At 31.4% G+C, this 24,731-nt stretch overlaps 1 long non-coding RNA gene, 1 other non-coding gene and 1 pseudogene across 2 annotated transcripts; 1 reads left to right on the top strand and 2 right to left on the bottom strand.

Annotated features, from left to right (window-relative positions):
* Positions 1-1,364, bottom strand: part of LOC112099674 — a 6,486-nt pseudogene extending 5,122 nt beyond the window's left edge.
* Positions 1,365-4,352: 2,988 nt separating this feature from the next.
* LOC112100291 lies at positions 4,353-4,951 on the top strand. The gene is made up of 2 exons (XR_002906622.1): positions 4,353-4,516; positions 4,603-4,951. It is a non-coding gene; the product is annotated as an uncharacterized LOC112100291 (long non-coding RNA).
* Positions 4,952-24,024: 19,073 nt separating this feature from the next.
* Positions 24,025-24,131, bottom strand: LOC112100520. The gene has a single exon (XR_002906888.1). It is a non-coding gene; the product is annotated as a small nucleolar RNA R71 (small nucleolar RNA).
* Positions 24,132-24,731: the final 600 nt, after the last annotated feature.

The raw sequence follows: 24,731 nt of genomic DNA, 5'->3' as shown, positions 1-24,731 counted from the left end.
TTTAAAACCAGCCATATAATAAAACATAAAATTAAATTAATTAATGCACAAAAATAAATAAACTGAAATTAAAATGCTAGGCGGTAGAACCGACCATATAAATAAAAATACATAAATTAACAAAATTTAAATAACAGTTAGGCGATAGAACCGACCATTTAAAATAAATGCGGAAAGTAAATTGCAAAAATTTAAAGAAATAAATTTGATTTGGGGACTGATTTGCAAGGGTTTTTGGGCTAAGATGAAGTTTCTCACAAATTTTATGGATAATGTTAAGGTTTGAAAAGAAGAGGGGTGCTAACTGAAGTTTTACAAAAAGAGAATAAAATAGAATTACGGAAAGAAGGTAATGACAAAACAAAAAAAATATATTAAAAAAATAAAAATAAAGTAAAGACAAACTAATACCAAATTTAGAAAACTCCTTGGCAACGGCGCTAAAAATTTGACACGACTCAAAAGTGTATTATTCTCAAGTATAAGAGTGTCTAGTTATAATATAATCCGGTGAGACCGGGGTCGAACCACATGGAGTTTTAAATCTAGTAAAACTAAGAAAATTAATTGTGGGGAAAAGAAATTATTTGAAATCAAGCTAAGGTTTAGGATCCACTCTCTGTATTCAAACTGTAATTTTAATACTCTGTCATTTATATTTTGCCTCACTTTTACCAATTAATTATTATATCATTTAATTTTATGTATGTGGATAAATATAGAATAAAGTACGTAATGTGTCACACTATATTAATGTGTCGACATTATGTCAAAATACTATAAAATCCAGTGAGATTTATAAATTAACATGATATAAAATAATTCGAAAAGAATTTAAAAAACTCCTTTGAGAAAATAATAATAATTAATAGTTTGAAACATTGAGCTTCACCCTTCACCTCAGCTTAATAAAATTAGCTACTCATATTGAAAGAAAGCACAACACTCTTTTTATTTGATAAACTTTTTGAAATATATTACAAAAAAAATTGATACAAACGGAAACAAGGAAAGAAAGAAAATCTTCAGTCTCGGCTTCCGCTTTCCAAAATTTGCTCTCTCGGCTTTTTGAAAAAGATCCCCCTCTGGCTTGCATCCCCTTGACTTTTATAGGTAAGGGAATCGTCTTCTTTTCTTTTATTTTATTAATATTAATATTTTATTTTATTTTTATATTATATATATATATATATTGAATTGTGTGATGGTCAGGAGGCGTGATGGCCTCCTGACCATCACCAACATGCTTTTGTTCTTTTTTTATTTTTTATTTTTTATTTTATTTTATTTATTATTTATTATTACATCTCTTCAATTATGTTCCAGTAGTTCTTCTTTGTTCCCGCTTTCAATTCTAATTCCATCTTTATTCCTGAAAAATATTTACAAGATAAAAATTAACAAATTACGAATTAATTTAACATAAAATATATTTGGGGAGTATTAAAATAATTTAGAAATAATGAACGCATTAATCGACACAATAAGTAAAAAACTAATAATTTTATCCTTATTAAATGTACACTTTTTAGTGTCAATCAGTAGTGTCAATCACAAAAAGTTGATTTAGCGACGATAACAATTTCGCCGCCATAGTGTGCTTTTTGCGATGGCTCTTTTTTTCGTCGCTATAAAATTTAATTCAAATCCATAATTAGCTACGAAGTGGTTCATTGCTAAAACTATGTTTGCAACATATGGTTTTTCATCACTATAGGTGTCTTTAGCGATGAAATAGATCATCGCTATAGAGTGATTTTCATCGCTAAATATGTACTTTTTGCGATGAAAATATTTATCGCAGTCTGTCAAAATTTTGTCACTAAAGATTTGGGCACCAAAATATTTTTTACCACTAAAATGTTTTGGTGACGAAAAAAATTTTGGTTGCAATCTGTTCTCTTTAGCAACGAATCTTTTATCGTTAAAAATGACAATTAAAAATCTTTTGTCGCTAAACACCAATATTGTTGTAGTTTAATAAGAAGACGTCTCTATTTATAATAGAGCAAACCTATTTCCCTATATTAACTTAAACAAAAAATCTAAATGAGAATTATATTAGAAATAAAAGATTAAAACATAAACAACAATTGTCCCTAATTAAAATAAAAAATCCTAAAATAATAAAAATGCTAAAATCCTAAAATAACATCCTACATCAATGGATGGATATGATTACATTGATTTAATAACATAGATTTTTAATAATAATTTATTAATTGTATATAATCAGTCATTCTTAATTAACATTTCTCTTTCCTACTTATTTACTTATCCATCCATAGTTTTTATTTTATTCTTTTAACTTATCTCTTACCTCGTTTCTATTTCAACTTCTCATTAGTTGTTTCACTTCCAACCTATTGACAGTATTTTCAAGCATTTGTAATAGAATTCCTACTTTCTATTTTTCTGAAGCACATATGCAATGTTCGGTCTTCAAAGTGTACTAATGGGAAAAAATTATTTCAACAAAAATTATTGATTTTTATTCAAGCTAATATTAATTGATTCACAGTTCCTCAACTAAAATTATAGATCAATAATGAAGCTTTTATCTTCGAAAGCTTCATTGTGTTTAATTTTATAATAATAGAGATTGAAAATAAATATTTTTTCTTCGAAAAAGAAAAGGAATAACAGATTATTGACTTTTGAAGCATTCTGCAGCTTTTCTATTTTTCAATGCAACAAGCTTTTGTTATACTGTGAAATCATGAAGAAGATGACAGAGAGAATAAAGAAAATGAATTAAGGAATGAGTAAATTGGAGAGAGAAAATATAGGCCTAAAAATCTATATTATTAACTATATATAAATGTAGTCAGCATAATTAATTACATCTAATCCTGACCATTGATTAATCATTTATCCAAGGTTGAAAAAATCAGTTAAAATTAAGTGTAAGTTTATCTCATATATATATAATATTATATTTGGAAGCAGTAGCCCGAAACGAGATTACAAGAAATGGTAAGAAATTACCCAATAGAGCCAACAAAAATTGCATGCACAATCACTAGCGATCTTCTAACTTTCTTAATTTGAATTTATAAATCAGGAAATCTGATTTGGTGCTCCCTGTCATGTACGTTATTGTGCACATTAGGCCATGTGTCACTTGATCATTGATCAAACTATTAGATGCTAATTAATAATTAATTGACACATGGCTTAATGTGTACAATAACATACACGACTGTGCGCACCAAATCAAAACCTATAAATAAGTAATTAAAACAATTATACATTAACAATGTTGAGATTAACAAATTAATTTGGTGAAAACAGTATTTCAGCTGAGGCATAAAATACAATTAAGTCTGCTACGAATATTCCATGGCCTATTGTAATAATTAAAGAGATTTCATGTTTACCTTCCTAATTAATAATCACTGAATTCATTTCATTGGCATTTAATGACTTTATAAGCCCACACTATTTTATTTGCTTACCTAAGCGTTCCTTCAAAATATATCTACCCTTCCCTTCTAAATATATAATTATCTTTTGGCTATCATGAGATCTTTTATAGGGTGGGAATTTGCCCTATATAATAATATTCTTTATATTATATATATCTATATAACCTTAGATACTATATTCAATTAATGTATATATAAGATGAGTAGTTCAATTAAATATAACTATCAATTATATAGTTATTTTTCAAAATAATATGTTTATAACATACATAGATTAATTAAGTGATTATTAATTAATTAATCATGTTTTTCAAAATAATTTTGGGAATCATGTTTTGTTGAAGTAAAGTAATGATCGTTTATCATCAATTGCTTTGTTTGTCTTCTTTTTGACAATTATAATTTTGGGAACATCAGATCATGTGTTTCACACTTGTCGCAATCATTTAAACAGCATATAAATATCTAAAAACTTTATTTTAAATTGCATCTCGAATGGTATGGGAAATAATGTGTCGTATATTTACCAATTACTTAATACTTGTTTATAATTTTAGTTACATTATCTTATTATTTAATTAGTTAATGTCATATCATTTGAGATGAAATTTTGTATTGTGATCATACCCGTTAATCTTACTCAATTATTTTGCGAAAAAACTTCAACCGTTGGTCCGTTGTCTATACATGCACTATTGCTTCCCTTCTTTTTGGTAGTTGATAATGGTATTTAATCAATGAGTTCAATGGTATTTATAACTTTGTCCGTCTTTTTTATTCCAATTATTTGTTTTGTGGACCATGTTGCGCACATGCAATAACTCTAGCCGTTAATCTTACCTACTTATTGTAGGATGAAACCTGAGCCGTTGATCCATTATCTAGAGTCTTCCATGGATTATATATATATATATATGCTACGTTGGCAGTGCAGTGTCGGCTACTTGATCTATATATAAGATCAAACCAGAAATTAGAAATCGCTCAAACTCAACTACTTACCTTTTGAGTTTTGAATACGGTTCACCCGAAGCTAGCAAAGATCTTTTCTCTTTCTGACTTGAAGATCATGGAAACTCCTTGCGCAGGTTTATATATAGGCCATGCATTTTTAATTGAACATCATTTATAATTTTTATTTTAATACGTGTATTTTATAATATGAACTTTTCAGGTAATAACGATTGGACTGAAAGTTGGGGTGACCCATATCTTGGAAGTGTTGCTGATGATGAGGTTGTGGATCACAATCTTGATTTTCTTCTGATTTCTCAATATAGAGGGAACCCTAATCACGCTGGTTAAATATAAACAGAGTTACTCTTTTGGATGTGTTATATGTAATAATTGAATAAATGGTGGGCACCGTTCGTTGTCATTACCAGTCGATGGTTTCGCGTGAATGCCAGTTTGTTTTAGTTTAATTAGTAAGATCTCTTGAGATATGCAAGAGATTTTCTTTGTTTGTATTCATGCAATTTGTCTTTCTTAATAAATAAAATTATTGTGCATAGTATGTAATATTTTGTTTGTGCCATATCTTTTTAATTATGCTTTCTCTTTTCTTGAATATTTTTGTGAAACAAACTCTGGATATTTATTAGTAATCAACTAATGTTGTAGGTCGCAGCGGACAAGATCTTTATAATTAATGAAGAATGTTTTATTAGTTTAAATAGCACGTATCATCGTAAAAAAAAATGGCATTACAACTTTTTCTCCCATTTTTAAGAAGCATGTCCCTAATGACAACTTCCTCTCTGCTAAAATACAATTTCATCAAGGAATACTTTCTCTCTACTATCTAATAAAATTAGTGAAGACATCAGCAATATTTCAGGCTACGACTATTGGGAAAATATGTTCTTTAAAAGCATATGTGTTTATTTAATTGTAATAAATATTTTTTTTCTGATTAATAAAATTAATGGGGTATTTTATTCAAATATCTTAATTGCATTAATATTTTTATTAAAGTCCAATTAATCATATTATATGTATTTATGTGATCACCATGTGGATTCACAGAAGACATAAATACAAGTTATCTTATGATTAAATAAATTTAGTTCGCAGTTGATAAATAAAGTTGGACACTTTATTTAGGTATATACTGTAATAAATTTATTGAATGATTTATCTTAATCATGTATGAATTTATTGATGCAGTACGACTACATTGAACAGAATCACATATGAGATTTAATTAACTTTATAATAACTGTCAGACTTATTAAATCTCATAGGCATTGATTTTACTGTAATCTTAATCTTGAGTTAATTGTGATTTCATGATTGTAATTGTTATTCCATTTGAGTTACCAATGGGCACGACACATACTTATGGTCAAGATTACCCGGTATCTTGGTGGGAGCAATTATGAGTATTGGAGTTATGGATTAACAATATAGAATTTGTACAACACATCTCTTGATGGGTTTTCAGCACTTGATCATAGAATTCTCTGGCCAGAGTGTGTCAACATATTTAGTATGTTGAAAATGATCATTAGAGAAAACCAGTAAGTATCAAGGAACAAGATGTAATTAAATTGATTTGACAGTTAAGATATCGATTTAATTAATGATGTGGTACAAAGGATTGTGCAGTAAAGAAATTAATGTGGCTTGGGACAAATTATTAGTCGAGCATACAATTATGGAGGTCAATTCCAATCTTTTAGTAGAGTAGATTTGGAATTAAATAAGTAGGCTAGTTTAATTACAGGCCTAATTGTTATAGCCACTATTGTATGTTCACAAATGATCCCCGGGTTAGCTCATTTAATTGACTGCACCACTACTGGATTAATAAGTAAGATAACTAGTTATTTGGGTCAAAAGCCTAATTATATCATTTAGTGGGAGACTCTATTTAATTAGCTTATGTGTAAGGGGTCTTATGTTATTTTATATGGTGGGTCCCCTATAGAAAAAGTAAGTAACCTGAGTTTTTTGGAGCCTAGAGTTTTCACTAAAGGGAGATATAAAAGACTTATTTTCTCTAAAGAAAAAGAAAGTAGCCACTTTATACAGATCAGAGAAAAAGATTTTTCTCTCTATTGTTGAGAGAAAAAGATTTTTCTCTCTATTGTTGAGAGAAAAAATTTTTTCGTGCTAGTTGCTTTGGTAGTGATAAAGGCACCCACACGTCAAGTGCAGATCAAACCTGAGTCATAACCTGGAAGATCATTGGTGACAATTCGTGATCTAACAAGCGTGGTGTTGACAGATTGTGATCTAACAAGCATGGTGTTGACGGATCGTGATCTAGGAGCCTAAATCACTTCAGCGAAAAAAGCCAAATCGGATTTTCAAGGTACGATTTCTAGATTATAAATTCTTATATATTATCTGAGAACGATCTTAAAAGGTTTTATAAAAATTTAAAAACCTGATTTTTCCCCAACAACGACATCAATTAATCCCCCGAATTAAGATTTTCGGGGCGGAAAGGAAAGCAAGTCACGACTAATACAGGCACGAGCAGCTACTAAAATGTGAATGCACAATTTTTTTTTTAATTTGCAGATACTCATCGTTAGAAAACGAAAGGTTTACTCTTGACTAATGAATTATGCAGTAGAGGTGTGCGTTACAGAAAGCTAAACTAGAAAATTAAATATATACGATTATGCCATAAATCTAGGGATTATGGAATTAGTTATTTGCTGTTTTGCTTCTTGATCTATATTACTTATTATGGGATTAATTATGGAATTACATGAATGGGAAGAAATCACGAAATAGAGCCAACAAAAATTGCATGGACAATCAGGGGCGATCTTCTAATTTTCTTAATTTGCATTTATAAATAACGAAATCTGATTTGGTGTTTGCCATCGCATATGTACTTGTGCGTGTCTGGCCATGTGTCACTTGATCATTAGTCAGACTTTTAGATGCCAACTGATAATCAGATGACACGTGGCCTAACGTGCAAAATAACATACACGACTATGCATACCTGCCCAGAGAGTTATAAATAAATAATTAAAACAATTATATATTAAAAAGATTGAGATTAACGAATTAATTTGGTGATAACAGTATTTTAGCTGAGGAAGAAAATAGAATTAAGTCCGCTACGAATATTCAATAGCCTATTTTAATAATAAAAAATGTTGATCGAAAAAAGTGATCTCATGTTTACCTACCTAATTATTAATCGCTAAATTCATTCCATTTGACATTTATTGACTTTATAAACACACACTATTTATTTCCATATCTAATTCGTTCTTTCAAAATACATCTACCCTTTCTTTTAAATATATAATTATTTTTTGGCTATGATGAGATCTTTTATAGGGTGGGAATTTTTGCCATATAATAATCATGTTTATAGGAGAATTTTTAAAGTACATTGAAAATACTTTATTCAAAATATATATGTATATATAACATGCCTAATTTAATTGTATGGCAAATGCTATGTTACATGAAATGTAACATACACACTTCACAATAACCACACAAATTATGAATAATGAACTGCTGTCGAATAATAAACTGCTGTGGAATGTATATATTACATTTAATGTAATATAGGAACTCCCTAATTGTATACAACCATCAATTATGTAGTGATTTTTTATATCTTTTAATTAAGTGCAGTAACACTGGTGCACTCTAAAAACTCTTTTCTTTAAATACTGATTGCAAAAAGTGTGAATCATGCTGTGCAGCAATAAAGTACAAGATGGATAAGTGTGAATCATGCTGTACTGCAATAAAGTACAAGATGGTTTATCAGCAATTACTTTATCCGTCTTCTTTTTGACAATTATATATTTTGTGGACCATCAAACCATGTGTTTCACACTTGTTGCAATCATTTAAAAAGCAGATAAATATCTAAAAATTTTATTTCGATTTTGTTTCTTTCGTGGTGAATAATGTGTCATATATTTATTAAATACTTGACGATTGTTTATAATTTTAATAACATTATCTCACTATTTAATTGATTCATGTCATATCTATGGGTGTTTTGAATTTAATTTAATCTATCTAATCCATTAAAAATCTCATTTATGGATTGATGGATTGGATTCAATTGATAATTTAAAAATTAACAGATAGTGGATTAGATATGGATTTACTTATGTAAATCCACAAACAAAAATATTAAATTAAAAAATAAAAATTGTAAATGTGGCATTACTACTTACTAATGAATAAATCAATTAAAATATAATTACATTAATACCATATTATATCTTATCCAATAATAATAAAAAAATTTAATAATCAAATATTTAAATAAACAAATATAACTTCTTAAATAGCTAATTTTAATAATTTTAGTTAATTTTTATATTTTAATCTAAACAAATGTGATCTTTTCTCTTTGCTGTGTTATATTTTGAAACTTTAAATGTATTATTCTGGTTTTATTTAAACAACTAATTTATTTAAATATTATTCAATTTTGAATTTAATTAGTAATAAAATTATTTTTATATTAGATTTTCTTATTTAATGAATTCATGGATTGGACAAAATTAAAAATTGTTAATTCACAAATCAATCAATAAAATGGTGATTGAATATGGATTAGGTCAAATTTATGTCTGATCCACAAACTTATTGATTGGATTTGAATTAAATTTCACCAATTTGTGAATTGGATTGAATTGAAAATTTATAATTCGTAAATTCGTGAATTAGATATGAATTTATATCCAATATGCAAAATTTCATCCGCGAACACCCCTAGTCATATCATTTAAAATGATATTTTGAGTTGTGTTCACAGCCGTTAAACTTAATTATTTTGCGAAAAACTGTCAACTGTTGATTCGTTGTCTATGCCATGCATTTTGCTTCGCTTTTGTTCGATAGTTGATAATGGTATTTAATCATTTTCTTTGTCTTCCTTTTTACAGTTACTGATATTATTGTGGACTAGACCTTGCATATTTCGCACTTATCACAATCTTTTGACCATGGCCCTTAATCTTGACAATTTATGTATTATAACAAAACTTCAGCCGTTGATCCGTAATTAATGAATACCATGGCACTGTTGACTACTTGATTAGGATCCCTGACTTTATTAAAATTTGAAAAAGTTATTAAATTGTGTAGTTTAATAGTATTGTGTAATTATGCCATTAAACTTCATAATTTAATAATTTTCTTAGATTTTTATAAAATTCTAGATTTTGGATACATACATATATGTATGTATGTGTGTGTGTATCATATCATATCAAACCAGCAGAAATGGAAACTCGTTCAAGTCTACAACTTTCTTTTGATTACAGTTCACCAAAAGCTAGCAGAGAACTTTCCCTTTCTGATTTGAAGAATATATGGAAACTCGTTGCGCAGGTTGTTTTTTAAGCCAAGTTCATTTGAATATCACTTATAATTCATGTTTTAATTTATGTACATGTGAATAAGCATTGTTGTTGACAAAGACTTAAAAAATGACAATTTTAATCTTCTTGTGGTTCCCGAATCTAGAAAAATAATTTATTGGGGGCTAAATTAAATAACAACAAAATATAAAAACTTAAACTTGAATATATAAAATTTTTTATAACACATTTACAATTGTTCTCTACGCGATTTCATATTCTGAAAACATTATGCAATAGATTCATTATCAACACTATTAAATACATCCTTTATTACATAAACAATCAAATTATTATTTATCCATTCATCTCTCATCCGATTGCGAAGTTTATTCTTCACAAATTTCATTGTTAAAAATATTCTCTCTTATGTGGTTGTAGAAACTGAAAGAACGGGGTTATTTAATAATCTGACAGGGATTATTTAAAAATTTATTAACTTTTCTTTAAAATAAAAAGGAGTTTTTTTTTTTTTTCATTTTTTTCAGTGGGAGCTTGAGCCCCCACTAGTCCTACACTACATTCGCCTCTGAACTGGTTCCTTAATACAGGAGGAACCCTAACCATATTGGTTAGGTACATGTTGTGTTCTCTTTTGTCTTATGTTTAATTGAATAAAAATATGAGTATTGTTGTTGTCTGTCATATTATAATATTATATGAGTGTAGATTTGTTTTCAGCTGACATAAAATTGTATGACTTTGCTCGATTTTGTTCATATTAGTTTAGCTATTTATGCTCCAGTTCTTCTTCAATATTTTTATTAAACAGACTCTACATGTTTATTAGTTAGCTAATTTTTGCAACTTACAGAGAACTGAGACCTTAATAACTCATTAACAATGTTTATGTTTTATAAATAGTGCTTATCATCGTGATAATGGCAAGAAAACTTCCTCTCTGCTAAAACCAATACATCGAGGAATATTATCAAAGTCGCAAAAAATAAATTCACTACAAGAAAAAGTGATTTATATGACCGTTATTTTGCAGTTACATATGACCTTTTGTGATGCCTTTGTAACTGTAAAGAGGAGTTAGAGTATCTCCAAAAAAAAGTCTATTAATTTTACTTTTCAATTATTTTATTTGGTTAATTATGTGACAAAGAGGGGAGTGAAAAAATATATTATTTTTTAAAAGACTCTTCAAATAGAAATAAGTTAATATTATTTTAATCAAATAAATATTTTTTCAAAGGAAAAATAAATTCTCTCTCTCCAATAAAAGGTAATAAAATATAAATTGAAGAGAAAGAAAACAACACTACAAGTTTGAAGAGAGAATTATTTTTCATTTGAAAAATCTTAATTGGAGTGTATTTTGGGGTCTTAAATGCTGATGTGACTCTTTAAATAAGTAATAAAATCTTATTTGGAACGCGGTTAGTCAACTTTTAGATTTGAAATGGCACGTAGCGTTGTTATCTGAGGAATCGCTCCGGCTTAGTTATTTTAAAGCCGATATTTAATAGCGCTTTGGACCAGTAGCCCTCATCCTCAAGTGTCCAGCTGATATACCAAATCAATTTTTCTTTACCATATAAAAAATTAAATTCTTTAAACGCGGTTGTTCAATTTTAACAATATTTTACCAAATATTAATTAGATTCTTTAACAAGCCTAGCAACAAACATACATCTAAAGGCTTGGGTACAAACACAGTACCAAATCCGGTTCCTGGAAATGGTGCTCTGAAGGGATGGAGGGAGAAGAGAAGATTTACAACTGAGGATCGAGATCTGGTCTCTTTGCCTCAGAGGAATGTACAATTTGTATGGCAGATCTGATACAGATCAGTCTGCAATGTATGCATAAAATTAAAATTGCTTTAAGTAAATGCTTTAAAAATAAATTGCTGAAATTTAAATGTACATAAAATTAAATTGCAGGAAAGTAAATTGCAGAAAATAAAAGGACGGAAATTTAAATGTACATGAAATTGAAAAATTGCTTTAAATTAGATGCTTTACATTTATTTCTTTTGATTCGACAGCTTTATGAATGGAAAATCGGAAAATAGTCTGAAAACAAGGAACTTAGGGAAAATTCCTTGAATACAGAAGATTTTCTTTAATCTCGAGAAGAAGAAGAAGAGAGAGAGAAGGGTGTTTAGAGAGAAGGGAGAGAAGAAGAGAGAGAAGCTGTAGCGGAGCTTTGAGTGCACAGTAATCTTTGGAACTCTGCATTGTTCACTGTAGCGGAGCTTTGAGTGCACAGTAAACTTTGGAACTCTGTACTGTAGCAGGGCTGTTGCTTTATACAAAATACAAAATACAAAATACAAGATACAAGATACACTCCGGGTGAAGAGACATGTGCGCTCTCACTTGTGTCCAGAGGACCACCCGAAATTTTTTTTTTTTTTAAGTACAAAATTGTACACACATACAAATAAGTAAGACTTTAATTTGGCTTTAATATACCTTTAATGTTTTATAGGAGAGAAAGTGCCGAAGCAGTCATCTTCATTTTCATCACCAAGAGAAATAAAAGGTTCTTCATCTCCTGAAGTGTTTGAAGAGGAACTTGCAACAGAAGTCTCTGATCTTGTGGCGAGAAGCTGCTGCATAACATTGAAGTATTCTTCTTCAGTTTTGCCACTGGCCAAGAGAGATTAGGCTTTGGATTTTTGAGTCAAAAAGGTCTGTTGGGCTTTGGAGTTTTTTATGGTGGGTTGAAGGAGTCCTTTGGCAGAGAGCCAAGTTTGGACCAAGGCTTCAGTCAATTTTGACCGTTCATCGAACTTTGACCACAATTTGACTTTAAATGTTCTTTGTATGATAAGTTGGGCATCTTGGGTATGATATCGGAGATTCCACATCCATACCCATGGGAGGAAGAAATTTGTACAGAAACAGAGAAAGGGAGGAAACCTTTTCTCGGAATCAAAAGGAGTATAATGGGCTTTGAATAAGTTTAAACAGTTAATGGCATTTGGTGTCAAGATATCGGGGATAGGGCCAAAATGAGTCCACCAATGTTTAAACCAATTGGGAAGGCTTTGGACGGTTATTTTTGAATTGAAGAAAAATAACCATGAATGGGACTTTTTAGGATTTTGTAAGAAAAATGTGTTATACCAGGCTTGTTGATAATCCCAGTAGGAGAAAGTCAAACAATGTGGTAAACGCATTTGGAAATTGGAGGGAAATCTTTTTTGATTATGGAGTAGGTCACCCCATTGTTTTGGGCTCAAAACTTTTAATATGGTGGCTGTGGAATAAGTCGGATCAGAATGGGAATCACTGAGATAAAAATGTTTAAATTTAACTGATTCAGTGGCTTCCAAAATGCTTTGATAATAAGGTTGGGGTTTTGTTAAATCCCATGGTTTAAAAAACCAGCCTTGAGGAAAAAACTTTGCAAGTGTTTGAAAAGGATCAGAATGGTAAAACCCATCTTCTATAGTTAAAACATTTTGGAAATGGGTGTTGTCAAACCAAGCCGAAGTTGTCTTTGAAAGAGTTGGCTGGGAAAGTACAATCTGAGAAGATGAACTTTCACCAGATAAAACAATATTTTGACTTTGGGAAGAAGGTTTTGTAGTGATTTGTTTCTCGGGGATTTGAGAAAGGGCTTTGGATTTTGAAATGCCTTGTAAGGCAAGCATAAGTTCAGGGGATTTTGAAATGGATTCCATCCACTCTTTTACTTGTTGTTGCGAGGAGGTGGCTTTGTATTGGGTTTCTTGTGTTTCTTCGACCATTTCAATCCAAGATTTAATAGGCATGGCTGAAGAAAGTAACTTGTCTTTAGAAGGAGTAGATTGAGGCTCAATGGGGGTCTTTGTAGGTTCGGTATCTTTAAGAACAACAGCTTTACCTTTGTCTCTTCTCTTTGGCGGCATTATCTGTTTTGCAAAAATTCCCTGGTTAGAAAATCAGGAATAAAATTTGTATCACCTTTAATATATTCAATATCAAAATCAAAAACACTTAAAATGGCTTGCCATCGTGCAAAAATCTGTTTTGAACATCTTTTTCTAAAACATGTTTTGCAGCTTTGCAATCTATTCTAAGTAAAAATTTTTGATTTAATAAGTCACTTTGAAATTTAGATATGCATAAGACAATGGAAAGAATTTCTTTTTTGATGGTCGAATAATTCTTTTGACATTCATTCCAATGTGCAGAAACATATTGAACTATTTATTCTTTATCATTTTCCTTTTGCTTTAGTATGCCTCCATAACCTAAATCAGATGCATCAGTTTCAACAATTTTAGGTAATGCAGGGTTTGCAAGAAATAAACATGAAATGTTTTTTACAGAATGCTTTATTAATCTAACAACTTTTGTATGTTCATCTGTCCATGGGGCAGGATTCTTTTTTAACCTATCATGCAAAGGTTTAGACATCCTATTTATGTTAGGACAAAAATCAAGAACATAATTTAAACTTCCAAGAAATCTTTGTAATTGGGTTTTGTCAAGAATTTTATCGGGAAATTTATCAGCAAACAAAAGGGATCGCTCTATTGGGGTGATCGTTCCTTTAGAAATATGATGACTAAGGAATCTGACTTTTGTTTGAAATAAAGAAACTTTAGAACTAGAAATTGCCAATCCAGCCTTTCTGGTGGCAAAATAAAAAGTCTTTAAATGTTTGAAATGTTGATCAATTGAATTTGAAAATATCAATACATCATCAATATAAACAATGCAAAAATCAGAATAAGGATTATAAATATCATTCATAATTCTTTGAAATTCTGAGGGTGCGTTCTTTAAACTAAAGGGCATAACAGTCCACTCATACTGTCCAAATGGAACAGTAAAGGCAGTTTTGTAACGGTCTTTTGGATGAATTTGAATTTGCCAAAAACCAGATTTCATGTCGAATTTTGAAAAAATAAGAGCAGAACATAGTTTTTGCAGCAAATCCTTTTTATTAGGTATGGGATACCTAATCCATTTTAAAGCTTTGTTTAAAGGTTTGTAATTTATTACAAGTCTTGGTATGCCTATTTCAATTTCAGAGTTTTTATTCACGTAAAAAGCAACACAAGACCACGGGGATCTGGACTTTACAATGAGTCCTTTTGACTCTAAATCTTTTATTTCATTTTTGCAATGTTGTTCCAATTCCATATTCATCTGGATTGGACGGGCTTTAGTGGGTATCTGCTTTTCATTAAAAGAGTTTTCATAAGGTAAATCAACTAAGTGTTGTTTCCTATCCCTAAAAGCAGAAGGTAAATCAGCACAAATTTCCTTTTCAATAAGGGTTTTGAAATCGGAAATCTTTCTTTTAATGAAATCATTTTGTAAATGGGTCTCAATTCTTTTTAAATTCAAATCCTTTTGTAAAAACATTAAATCATTTGTCTTGATCTAATAAGATTATTAATTTGATTATGATAAACAGAACAAGCTTTAACAATATTTAAATTCCTCGTTTTTGGCTTTTCAATAAATGGGAAAACAAAATTTTCATTTTTTGCTTTGAAAGATATACTATCATAGTTGACAGTATATGGGGTTACAAGATTTATAAAAGGGGTTCCCAAAATGATAGCATGATGAATATCATTTGTAAGAATAAAAGAAGTTCTAAATTCGAATCCATTATTATGAACAGAAGCCTCAACTTCAGAGGTGACATTGAGCTTTGAATTATTGGCGGCAGAAAGTCTTTCTTTTGTTTTCTCATGAAATCGCTTGGGGACAATATCTTCTCTTATGCAATTTAAATCGGCACCAGTGTCAAAAAGGGCAATGGCATCCATTGCAAAATCATATGAAAAAACCAGAGTGATTTTAATTAAATATTTTCTCATGGTGATTTGTTTTAAAACAAATAGAAAATCATTAGGTACGGACTCAATGTTTTCTAAGTTTTGATCAATATTATCACCATCATCAGGATTTGGCTCATTATCTGAATTATCCTGTAATTGCTTTTGTAAAAGGAGTTGGATAGTTTCAGAATCACTTTTTTGTTTTTCTTTTAAATCCTTAATCTCAAGTTTAATGTCTTTGATTTCTTTTTGAAGATCTTGGATAGTGGGTGTTGACTTTTTTGTTTTCTTTTTATCTAAAATCTGAGTAAGATCATAAGAACTCCTTTTAACAATTGGGACTTTAGAAGTCTCTGCTTTGTTAAAATCCAAAGTTTTCAAAAGTTTATCAAGATATTCTTTTTAAAGATTTGGATCGGAAATATGCTTTACAAGTTCAAGAAAAGTTTCTTGGTCTTTAGTCAAAACATTGATTTTCTTTAAAAACGAATCAGATTCAGATTCACTACTGCTAGATGCAGAATCCTCTGAATCAATTAACTCATCGACTTGGTAGGGGTCACTGTCTCCCGACATGGAAGACTCAGAATCAGAAGACTCAATAAGAAGAGGGGCCAATTTGGAAAGGACCTCTTCATCGAGGTCAAGCTCATGAAGCCTTTTGTTCATTCTGCAATATTTTGCAGTATGACCTTTTATGCCACACTTGTGACATATAGCTTCTTTGTAATTGAAAGGAGTCTTTGGTTTGGTTTTAACTTCTTTCTTTTTAGAGAAATTAGGCTTCTTATAAGGCTTCGAGGGTTTCTTATAAGAATGTTCTCTAAAATCACGAAAAGGTTTCCTATAGCTTTTAGAATTGTAATGTTTCCTGCGAGGTTTAGAAGAACACTCACCATCACAATCTTTAGAGGTAGAAGTTTTAAAGGGGTCATAATTGAATTGTTTACAGAAACTGCCTAACTCTTGTTTAGACCTTTTAAGCTCCCATTTGAGCCGTTTCTGTAATTTCAAATCTTGACAAATCTTTAAACCTTCCTTATTGACAAAACTGACTAGTTCACCATAGGTGAGTTCATCATAAGGAATACGATTATCATAAAGGGCTTTAATAGAATTTCTTACTTTTTCACCTAGAAGGGTAGGTAATCCAGAAAGAAATTTTTCTTTCCAAGTAGTATGACTTGCATCATCTCTTAGAAAGAGTCTAGTGAAGAAGGAGGTTTTGTAGCTTTGAAATTCACTAAGTTTCCTACACCTCAAATTGTATAGTAACTCAGCATTTTTATCACGGAGGTGTGAAGGGTCACCAATGAAATGGAGAGAAATGGTTAAAATAAGAGTAGCAACAGCATCCTGAATCGGATTGTTGAACTCATCAAGAATAGGTGCTCCATTTTCATCAACTTGAATGGAATTTAGAATGTCTAATTGTTGCTGAGTAGTGAGAAGATGATCCCACCAACCTTTTAGTTGACCAGTAAAACCGGCAATGAGAATTTCTGCAATAGCTTTGTCAGAAGTTCCCGCTTGTGTTTTATAGGCATTGGCTGCCATAGTCATCTGTTGCAACAATCCTAGAATATTGTATTCGGACATACCATCAATATTCCACTCATAGACTGAAGATGCATTAAATCGAGATTGATTTAAGGCACTTGGTCTATTATCTATTGCTAGATTCGGTGGAGTCTTGACAGTGGGAAGGGCTAATTCCCAATGAACTTTGTTGGCTTTAGGAGTAGGTGGTTCTTCTTTGAAGGCCTCTATGTCAGAAGAGGATATAGACATTTGGTCTTGTTCTAATACTCCAATCTTGCTAGATTGGGGAGTATCAGGGGCTATTTGGACTTTGCTAGATGAGGAAGAAGCAGCTTCTATCCTATCTAGTTGTTCTCTAATGGCTTTAGCAAAATCTGATTTTGACTATTGGACAAGCTTTTGGCTAGTTTTCGAGACCTGAAAAGGTTTGAAAATAGGTTCCTTAAGCTTTTTGTCAGAATCTGACTTTGATGGAACAGGAGAAATAGACGAAACAGTAATGGTTGACTTTTGAAATTGGTTTTCGATTCTAGCAACTGCTTTCCGATCGTATTTAAGTTAGTATTACAGAAATTATTCTGTTGGATAATACTACTTAAATTCGAATCAGAATCATTAGGTTTTGGAATTTTGTAAGGCGAAGCTCTAATTTGGACAGGAGGTTCACCGTGGTCAACAGTTATACTCCGAAGAGGTGGGTGTTCAGACTCTATGGTTCTATCATTATCATAAAATCTTATTTGAAGAGCATTTTAGAGATGCTTTTATATGCGCCGCGTTCCAAATTAAATGTTGTGTAACCGTCTCTTTTGACAGGGAAATTGCAGTTGCAAAACCTAGTAACAACCACCAAAATAGAAGATCGCAGAATAAGATGAAGAAGAAGATCGTCGGCATTTTCCATTAACCGGCGACATGTTAGTGTTAGGATTAGGATTTTGGTTTTCAAAATGGACAGGAGCAGCGAATTTGGGATTTGGTTTTCAAATGGAAATAGTTATTTTTTTTTGAATTATTGTTAATATTTTTCTAATTAAAAACAAATTAACAATTTTCAAGAATATTTTCATTATTATGGTATGAAATGATTTAGTAACTTTACTAATTGACACATAGTTAGTATATATGTGACGGCTGTCTGACCGTCATATAAGAGGCCACAAAAGCCGTATACGGTCACGAACCACTGTGTAAAAAGCTGCTTTTGCGGTCACATATATCCTAATTTCTTGTAGTGAAAAACAAAAGTTAAAAAGACATTAATGAGATATAATTTTCAGCATCATATATGTAAACATAGAAATTTGACGTTTTAACTATGAAATATGAAATGATATTTTTTTTAATAATGCAATAAAATATTATTAAAGGAAGAAAGGGGAAAAGAAAAATAACAAGTCAGTTAATGTGTAACGATCTTTCGAAAGCCTCCGTAACCTCTCTTACTTCGATTACGTAAACACATGAATGTGATAATTAATCATGAGTTCACACGTGAATCACGTTTAACTTCCATTGCAATAATGTTTACACGTGAATCGCGTTTCAAAGATGCATCGCCCAAAGAAAAATTAAAGATAATTAATGAGTTCAATTGAATATTGGTAGACAATTCTTTATATAGCTAGCTACACAAATTCCTATATATACTTGGAAGCAATAGCCGGTCGAGAATGGAAAGAAATCACCGAACAGAGCCAAAGATTGCATGGACAATCACTGGAGATGTAATTTCTTTGTTTACGGTTATAAATAAGTAAAACAATTAATTATTGACAAGATTATTGTTATGGGATTAACAAATTAATTCGGTATTTAATTGTATTTTAGCAGGGGATCAATAAATAGAAGTGTGCTACGTATATTTAATAGTCTTCTGTAATAATAAAAAAAGAAAAAGGTTGATTGAAAAATTAAAGAGATTTGATGTGTATTTATCTAATTATCAATCATTAAATTCATTCCATTTTACGTTTAACAGACTTTCACAGAATTTTATTTCCATTCCACAGTCCATACCCAACTCTTTCCTATATATAAATCCTCCATTCCGTTCTTTTGTTAATCCCAAAATCCTTCGCGCTCCACGAGTGCGTCATCTCCAAAATACTGAAACAAGTTAAATATTTTATTTTACTCGATATCACTGCTTTAAAAATAGAGTTGATTTTTTTTTTCAATAATAAGCGTATATCTGTTTATTTATGCTCAACGACCAAAAAAACAATGACAAGTTCCAGAAAAATGAGTCCCTAACAAGGCAAGCAACGAAAAAAAAGGTTAAAAAGCTGAACTAAAACATTTATGTTATAAATATAAATAAATAACAGAAAAATTTTGAATTAAACAAAGTACTTAAAAAGTACCTTATTGCTAAGCTTATTAGTGATAAGCTTTTGAATTTTATTATCACCAAGACGAATGAATACGTTACATATATAGAATTGGAAAGCTGAGGGGTAAATGATGATTTACCAATGTGGGATAAATGGTGGAAGTTCATCATTATGTTTGTAATCATCACTTGCCGATGTGGGACATTTTTCACTTACAAAATGGTGAAAGTTCACCTACTAGTTTATAACACTCCCCCTTGAACTTTACCATTTATGTAATTAATTAGGTTTGTTTAATACTACCTCGTTAAAACTTCGCCAGTAAAATTCAATGGGACAAAACCTGGTCGAAGGAAAAAGAGTATAGTACACATTTGTCTATATAGATGCAAGAACTCCTATCTTCAAAATATGCTCCCCCAGATGAAATATCTCCTCAACTATCAAGTATCAGTTTGATAATATGTTGAGTCGACGCATGCCAATATTGTGAACTAACTTCTTGAACGTCGATGTGGGAAAAACTTTAGTGAAAAGATCATCAAGATTATTAATGGAGTGTCTTTACTTTACATCAATTTTCTTGTCCTGCTATAGCTCATTAGTGTAGAAAAACTTTGGTGAGATATGCTTAGTTCTATCTCCCTTTATGTATCCTTCTCTAATTTGAGCAATATAGGTAGCCTTGTCTTTGTGTATAATTGTTGGAACATCTGTTGCGAAGGCCAAATTGCATGTGCTTTGAATATGATGGATAATAGACCGCATCCAAATACACTCTCTACTTGCTTCATACAATGTACGGATCTTTGAGTGATTAGAAGAGGTGGCAACGAAAGTCTGCTTTGTAGATCGCCACGAAATTGTTGTTCCATCGTAAGTGAAAACATATCCTATTTGTGAGTGGGCTTTATGGGGATCAAATAGGTAACCTGTGTCTGCATAATCGATAAGACTAGGATTCTCTGTTGGCTCGTTTGAAAGAACCCAAGTTTGACGTTCCATGAAGGTATTGAAACATATGTTTGATGTCATTTCAATGTCAATGTGTGGATGCTAAGCTAAATCTCTCCAATAAGTTCACAAAGAATGCAATGTCTGGTTTGGTGTATTGAGCTAGATATAATAAAGCGTGCCGATTGCATTTAAATATGGCACTTCTGGACCAAGTATCTTTTCGTCATCCTCTTTGGGCCGGAATGGATCCTTTTTAAGATCGAGAGATCGAACAACCATAGGAGTGCTTATTGGATGAACATTATCCATATTAAATCGTTTTAATATTTTCTCAATATTAGTTGATTGATGACTAAGCACTCCGTTTGTTTTATGCTCGATCTATAGGTCGAGACAATATTTTATTTTTCTTAAATATTTAATTTCAAATTCTCTCTTTAAATATTCAGTAGTTTTTAGTAGCTCTTCAAGAGTTCTATTTAAATTCATGTAATCAACATAGACTGCTACAATTGCAAATTTAGATTCTGATTTTCTAATGAATACACATGGGTAAATCGAATCATTTTTGTATCATTCTTTAATCGAATATTCACTCAAATGATTGTACCACATGCATCTAGATTGTTTTAATCTGTATAATAACCATGGTAATTTGCCTGAACATAGATTATGATCTTTTTTATTTAAATGCTTCAAGCATTTTGAATCCTTTAGGGATTTTCATAAAAAAAAAAATGTCGAGTGACCCATACGTATATACGGTCACTACATCCATGAGACGCATGTCAAGTCTTTCAGAGACTACTAAGTTGATTAGAAATTGAAACATAATAGCATCTGAGAATATGTATCCTCATAATCAATACCAGGTCTCTAGGAGAAACCTTGTGTGACTAGTCGCGCTTTATATATGGTAATTTCATTATGCTCATTACGTTTCCTTAAAAATACTCATTTGTATCCAACGGGTTTGACATCTTTAGGTGTCTGAACTACAAGTCCAAAGACTTTATGTTTAGCCAGAGAACTTAATTTTGCTTGAATCGCATCTTTCCATTGAGGCCAATCATGCCTTTGCCTACATTCATTGTCAATTTTATACTCGAAATCCTTTGTAATTTCAATAGCTACTGTGAATGAAAACACACTGTCGATGTTTATTTTATTATGATCCCATATTTCCTTTGTATAAGTAAAATTTACGGATTTTTCCTCATTTTTGTATTCTCCTACCTCTTCATGGGTTACTGTCTCTTTAGGAACATGTGCCTCTTAAGGAACCATCAGTTCTTCTAGTAGTTAGATAATGTTGGTATGTCTATAGCTCGAGCTTTATTTTCAACAGGATCCTGATTTTTTATTCTCTTCTTTCAGGGAGCACTGTCTTTGGAACCAAGTGGTCTACCACGTTTTTGTAGCCTAATAAATAAGTTACCACTTTTACACTTGATTATTCAACAGGAACAACCACCCGGACTGACGTATTAGCAGTTGGAATGTATGACTTGGTTGCCTTCGCTATATATGTAAAGGCATCTGATAATTATTTGTAATTTATTGTAAATGTACTATCCTTCGCACTGCATTTTCACATTGATTGGTACGAGAATCTAGGTGAGACAAAGTGGAAACTTTCCAAGAGAATTCATGCCTTACTTCAGGAGGCTTTCCTTTTCTCAATGATAGAAAAATTGTCTCATCAAAGTGACAATCCGCAAAACGTGTGGTGAAAAGATCACCCATCAAGGATTCAAGATATCTGATAATTAAAGGTGATTTAAAGCCAACATAAATATAAGAACATACAGAACACAACCAAAAATGCGTAGATGGGAAATTGTTAGAGTGCAATTTATGCACTAGTTTTGCATTGTTTACTTCCTTTAATATCGATATTTTGCACTTAATAATAATGATTTACTTATGTTTTACTTTTGTAGGTGCAATTGTATTGATTTGTGATAAAATTGAGTTATAAGATGATGTTTAAAGATGATTATTCTCTTGGAAAAATTATGAGCGTCAGAAGAACTTTGTTGATAAGGCGTGGGCCCGTGCTGTCAACTACGGACCTACAGTTTTTAGTTTAACGTGTTTTGTATTTTTGGTTATTTTTGTAATTACGAATTTAATATTTCAGATATTAGTATTTTATTTTAAATAGAATTCTAGAGGAGAAGAGAGAGAGAGTATTTAAGAGAGGAATCTATTGTGAAAAAGGGGACATTTGGAGAAAAGAAAGAAACCCTAGATCTAAACTTTTCTCTTCTCTCTATGAAGAACTAAACCTATTTTTCTGGTTGAAGGTTAATGAAGCTTTGATTCATCACTACTGTGAGATCTTTCTTATGCTTTAATTGTTTTATTGCTTTTTGGGTATTTGTTTATTCTCTGAATTATTTTCATGATTATGTTTGTTAATTAGGTAATTGACCACTATTTAATTATCAACTTCATCTATTGTCAATTAAAGGATTCATCGTATGAAGAATTTAATGTTTGTGACAAATAACATAGCAGAGAGTTGTGTTGTGAGAATAAACAATCTAATTTAAATGAATCATCGTATGTGTTGATTAGGATTTGGGTCTCTCTGGTCTTTCAGGCTGTCAATTGATTAAATCCTATGATCGTATCTAGGGTTGTCTATTGATTAGGGAAATAACCAACGGTCGTACCTTGGTTATCGACTAGTTAAGGAGAGATTGGCTATTAGAGGGTCTCAATAGCTATAACCGGTCTATTCATAAGTAATAATAATCTATATTTGAATCAATGATCAGTAGTCGAATCAAGCTGAGTTAATTCCTTCAACCAGAGCTTTCTCCAATTTGAATTACAACTTTAATTTGCATTCTTGTTATTTTAATTTGATTTTCATTATTGTCACCAAAACCCCCATTTTATGTTTTACGTTTTAAAAGGATTTAAATAATTACCGATCTCTGTGGACACGACCCTGCTCAATCACTATACATAATTTATTTAGAGTAGGAATTTATTTTTGTTGGCTTCGACAACCATAAAATTTTTGGCACCGTTGCCAGGGATTGGTGTCATTTATTTAATCCTTTTTACGTTTTACTTGGTGTATGGTTCGTTCTTCTCGTACAGGTACACTTTCGTTTGATCCTGAAATTGAGAAGATAGCTCGCCAGTTGAGACAGCAGACGAAGCGAGCTAAGCAACGATCCTCGTCGCCTTTGCTTTTTAAAACAGATACAATGCCTGATTTAGTTGAATCATCTAGTGATTTAGAAGAACAAGTGATGGATAGACCTGCACCTGTAGAAAGAACTCTTAGAGAGTTAGCTGAACCAGACTTGAATCAACAACCACTCTGCATTCAATATGTAGACTTGGAGGTAAATTTTGAATTAAAGTCTGGTCTTATTCATTTATTACCCAAGTTTCATGGTTTTGGAGGTGAAGATCCTCATAAACATCTTAAGGAGTTTCATGTTGTGTGTTCAAGTATGAGACCATAAGGCGTGACTGAAGAACAGATTAAGCTGCGTGCTTTTCCTTTCTCTTTAGATGGACTAGCTAAAGACTGGTTGTACTACTTGCCTCCTGGATCAATTACAACGTGGAATGGTTTGAAGAAGCAATTCCTCGAGAAGTACTTTCCTGCTTCAAGAGCTGCTAACATCAGAAAAGACATTTGTGGGATCAGACAACTTCCTGGGGAGACTTTGTATGAGTATTGGGAGCGATTCAAACAATTGTGTGCCAGCTGTCCTCAGCATCAGATTTCTGATCAACTTCTTATTCAATATTTTTACGAAGGACTGTCATTGATGGATAGGAATATGATAGATGCTGCTAGTGGAGGCGTGTTGGTGAACAAGACCCCTGCTCAAGCAAGGGAGCTGATATCAAATATGGATGCCAACGCACAATTTGAAACCCCTACCTATTGTGATACCTCCTCCTTTTCCAAGCCGGTTTGCAAAATCCAAGAAGGATGAACAAGAGAAAGACATTCTTGAGACATTTCGCAAGGTTGAGGTAAATATTCCCTTATTAGATGCTATAAAACAAATACCTCGATATGCTAAATTCCTTAAGGAATTGTGCAGCTCCAAGAGAAAATTAAGAGGAGATGAAAGAGTTCACATAGGGGAGAATGTTTCAGCAGTTCTCCAAAAGAAACTACCTCCTAAGTGCAAGGATCCAGGTATGTTTACTATCCCTTGCAAAATTGGTAGTGTTAGAGTTGAGAAGGCTATGTTAGATCTAGGAGCTTCTATTAATGTCATGCCTCGTTCTATTTATTTATCTTTGAATATTGATGAATTAAAAGAAACTGGCATGATAATTCAACTAGCTGATAGGTCTAATGCATATCCTG

Source organism: Citrus clementina, unplaced genomic scaffold, assembly GCF_000493195.1.
Source record: "Citrus clementina cultivar Clemenules unplaced genomic scaffold, Citrus_clementina_v1.0 scaffold_3, whole genome shotgun sequence".
NCBI lineage: Eukaryota > Viridiplantae > Streptophyta > Magnoliopsida > Sapindales > Rutaceae > Citrus > Citrus x clementina.
Note: the sequence above shows the minus strand (reverse complement) of the source record. Positions and strands in the feature narration are given on the sequence as shown.